Here is a 4,985-nt window from a genome sequence, read left to right on the forward strand (position 1 = left end):
GTTTTGCATGGTTGGGAATAGTAGATTGCAATGCAACTATGTTATGATCGGGGCGGGAGGTAGAAAGAATATTGTACATTTCCCCTCCCCACGTCCTAACTGCCATTAAATAAGTATTTGTACCACTCCCCACCACACACTCACCCACCTCCCACGTGCGCCGGTTCGAACTCCCCTCTTATCTCCATCTACAGTAGAACGAGAAACGCTCGCCGACGACTGCTGCAGCCGCGTCCATGGAGAGAAGCCTCAGCTGGCAGCAAGCGATGATGGAGCTCGCCGGCGATGATGAGGCGTGGCATGCACAGTTGATGGAGGTTTGCGGCTGGTTCCCCAGCACGGAGATGTTGGTCAACCATGCGCGTGGCCTCGTCAAAGTCCTCACCGACGGCGAGAAGAAGCGTGCCTTCCCCTACGACCGCGGCATCCCGCCGGCTCTCCTCCTCGTCTGGGCAATGCGAGAGGCCATGCTGAGTGACTCCCCTATTCAGCGCACAAGGTGGTGCATGTACCGCTCCACCACCATGCCACAGCGGCCAGATCTAGCACGCGTCGCGTCGAGGGTGGAGCACGTCTACGTCGAGCTCGCTCTCCCAGCGGCCATCAACCCGGACTACCAGGTCCGCCACGTGCCAGCGCCAGTCCAGCCGTTGGGCTCTGACGTCGTGGAGGACGACGTGGATGAGGTACTGCTCATCCCTGATGACGATGAAGAGGGCGAGAAGGACACCATGCAGATGGTAGCACCAGTCGCTGTCGAGGATGGCAAGATAATGCCCATCGACGTCGAGCTCCTTCCCCTCCTCCCTAACATAGTGAAGGTGGAAGAAGTGGAGGCGGCTCAAGATCAGGTGGCATAGCTGTCGAAGAGGACGGCGGTAAAGAAGAAGACTTCTACGTGTGTGGTGCGTCGCTCACGCCGCCTCAAATTTCTGAAGAAGTGAAGATGGGCACAGTTGCTGAAGGAGGAGGAAGCTGCTGGTTATCTTTAGTTAGGTATGCTATTATATGTTTCAGCATATAAGTTAACAATATTTTGGGTTTGATGTTGGTTAGGTATGTTGGTATATGTAAGCATATAAGTTATGCAATCGGTATGGTTTGGTCGGGTTCTTTGTGACTGGAGAACTGAATATCTAGTGCTCACCCTATGTGTCAAGTTCAGTAAAATTTCAGAATATTGAATATGTACTGTTGCTTTTGCTTCAGTGTTGGACCAAAGGTGTAGGCGCTACTAGATGTTGCTCATATGTTGCAACAATACAATGAATTGGGCCGTTGCACAAATCAGTAGTGCTATTAGGTGATGTTCCCATGTGCATCACTTACCAAATATAGAACATGCCAAATGTGAATTGTTGCCAAATATAGAACATGCCAAATGTGCATCACTTACCAAATATAGGTCATGATGGCCCCATGTTATTTCTGCTGCAATCTCTATTACACTGTGCCCATAAACTGAATAGCACATAATTCATCAGCATTTCATCATGTCAATAACAACGATGTCAATAACTTCATGAATAGTCTACTTGCTAACTATGACAACAATCATAATGGCAAGCAGGCCAAGATACAACAGACCTCCAAATCCTAAAATCCTATCCCTATAGAGCAATATTTCCTTCTGCATCTTAACCATTGCCCTCTTTTCTTTCTCATTCCTTTTAATTTCAGCTTCATATTCTGTAATCTTAGTCTCTAGTTTCTTGTTCTTCATGGCAAGATACTTAATGGCTGACTTTGCTTTGCTATCCCACTCCCCATCAAACCATTCAACATAATCAAAAGTGATAGCATCCTAAATAAACCATGAGCAATTCAAGTCAATTTATAACTGAACTTGTCACTGCACGCGGTAAACACTGAACTTTTTTGCAGCTTGACCGCAATAGCAGTACTACTTTGAAGATCATGCTCGGTAGACTAACCTCGAACCCACATCCCAAGAATGCGTTGCCAAAATTGTCTGCATCTATGCAGACACGGCCACCAAGAGTTTCCTGATGACCACATAGATGGAGCTTGTCAGGGCCAGAGGTCATGAATTGTGGGTGATAATGCTGGGATGTAAAGAACAACGGCAAAGAACTTACCTTTTTGCCACCAAAGTGTAGCATTGAAGAAACCCTAGCCGTCGGTTCTCCGGGACGCCACCGCCCAGGAAACCCCCGTCCCCTGTTCCACTCGATCCGCTGCCGCTGCATCCTGTGCCACTTAATCCGCCCCACCTGCTTCCAGGACCCAGGGTTCCACCGAACTTGCGGTCACCACCGCTCTTCTCGCCACAGCCGCCGCCGCTCGACGCCCAGCTCACTTTCATGCTTTCAACATCAAGATTTGGAGGGGCAAATGGATAGAGAGGGCTAGGGATTTGGAAAGGGAGCCGAGAAAATGGGAAGATTGATGTGAACCTGGCAAAATGGGCTGGTGTAGCCCTGCCGACATGATAGGCCGCCTGTCGGGCCCCTCACGTGGTTAGATGGGTCGTGCCTGGCATGATGGTGAGTACAGAAAAAGTTATTTATACATACAATAAAAAACGATGGGTTTGTCAAACAAAATAGAAAAACATTAAGCCAGATAACACGCCATAGAGTGAACGAGCTGACATGACTAATTTTCACCTGTGTAATATTACGTTTTGGCTCGATATAGTTACTTAGCTAACATGACTACTTTTCATAATCATGTGATGAGGGGGAATTACCAGGAGATTATGCAAGATGATGACATGCAGATAGCTCAGGCACAAGGCTAAGCTTGATAGAGTTTTAAAAAAAGTAAAGAATGTGAAAATTTTAATATGAAACTTAGGAGAGCACTTGAAGAGAAAAATAGAATGCGAATACTATTAATGTGAAAAATAACATTATAAAAATTTGGAGAACGATAAAAATATTAAGCAAGAACAATTGATAAGTGAAGCAAAAAAAATTGGTACGACTGAATTGTCTTGTACGACCGAATTGTCTTGTACGAGCGAATTGTCTGACAGACACATACACATGTATGTGTCACAATATTCGAGATGCACTGTTTATTACATAAAAATGATAGAAACCCTAAGATAATCGTGCCATCGAAACCTTCATCCGGGCTAAATCCAAACCACTACAACTTGAATCTTGCATGCCGCATGAATTCTTCAGGCGCACCTTTTCTTTGCGATTTCGTGAATTTTGTTCTTCACACACTCCATCGAGTTCGAAGGTGACATAATCAACTCGGCAATGAAACATATTCTCCTAGCGTCAACGCTAGCCTACAAAAATCGGCATAAAGGTTACATGAACCGAATTTGCAACACGACCATACTAGCTAGTCTACAAACGTAAATAACAGCATACCTGTGTAAAATCTCGGGTCATTCGGTCCCCGTCCCAATGTTCTAGACATTCTATGACAAAAAGGCCACAAGAGTTCCTGGTATATATGCAAACATTAGCGGTGGGCAATACGATATGTGTGTTGTTGTTTGAATATGCATGATGTACTATTAGCTCACCCATCATCTTACTGGGTCATGTCATACTCATTGATAAGCCACTTACTTATGTCCGAATATTTCCCTGGTGTAATAAGATTTGCCTGCCGCATATCGTGTGCTATAGCCATTTGCTATAAGAGGATAGTGTTAAAGAACAATCATAAACAATATGTAAGAACAATGGTACAAATGTTGGTTACATTACAGTGCTTTAACAGTCCTCTTAGTCAGGTCCAGAGGATAGAGCGAATCGAGAACTTGGAATTCTTGCTTGATCATGTGCACTACCACGGTCATCCAGTGGGTATTGTCGATATTCAATGCGATATACGTCTACAGTGAAAAAAACCATTATGGATCAACAGAAATACTTGATGAAATGTCCTGTAGTGATGAATTACAGACATAACGTACCTTATCATGCACAGTATAATCTTTCGTGACTCTATTAACTGCTCCAGCTTTGGACAGAGCACTATCCATGTTGCAGCTCGACGACAATGGATCGTCTCATGCGATAGCACGATCTACAAGGAATTTGGACCTCCATGCTAGACAGAGGTTACGATCATGACCAATGCGCAGCTCCAAAATGTCCCATATAAGCATCAATAACCTTCATAGAATATCAGGGCATTACATGTTGAAAGTCGAGACATAGATTATTGATCATTTTAATAATAGGACATGCAAGTAGTACTTACATCGTCCGATAGCCATCTATGAGCTAGTACCGGCCGAATCCTTTCGGAAGTCAGAGATATGCCACGCCCTTCACTGTAGTAAACTTTTTGCCCTTATTCTTCTCGGTGCTACCAGCTAACTCGACAAATGAAACAGCTGCATCAATTATTTCTGGCGTCAGCTCATCTGCCACAACCTCCGGCACATGATTGTCAGAAAACAGAGCTGCATGAAAAATATGAACGTCAACACTGGTGATCATATGCATTCATAGTAAATAGCAAATTAAGAAAGTTAGTTACGATACCTCTACTACTAGTAGTAGTATTGGAGGGTCTCTGACCACGGTTGGTACGCTTGCTGGGCTTGTCAAGTGCGTAGGGGGATTCAAATTTCTTGGGAATGGTTCGCTTCCGCTTACCAGACATAACTTCCTCATCCTTATCGATTGTTGCACCCTTTTTTTCATTCGCCTTAGCCATGAACTTGTTGACAGAAGATGGACAAATGTCTATGTCCGATGAAGGTGCTTGAGTAGAAGTACCAACCACCCAAGGGTTTTCCGGTGTCGCCCCACATTCATCATTACGCTTAATAGGTGAAGCTTCCTTGTGTCCATTCATATTCGGTGGGGTTTTCTGTTTGGCAAATTAAATCGTGCGAACATTTCGGCACGTAAAAAATTAAATGAGAAAATTATATACAGAAAGATAAATACATAGTACCTCAGGTACGGTTTTATGGTTGGGAACCACTTCATCAGGCTGCGTCATGTCAATGACCGGCTCTCCGTCACTGTCTATGTCTT

The sequence above is a fragment of the Triticum dicoccoides genome, chromosome 4A, assembly GCF_002162155.2.
Source record: "Triticum dicoccoides isolate Atlit2015 ecotype Zavitan chromosome 4A, WEW_v2.0, whole genome shotgun sequence".
In the NCBI taxonomy this organism is placed as follows: Eukaryota; Viridiplantae; Streptophyta; class Magnoliopsida; order Poales; family Poaceae; genus Triticum; species Triticum dicoccoides.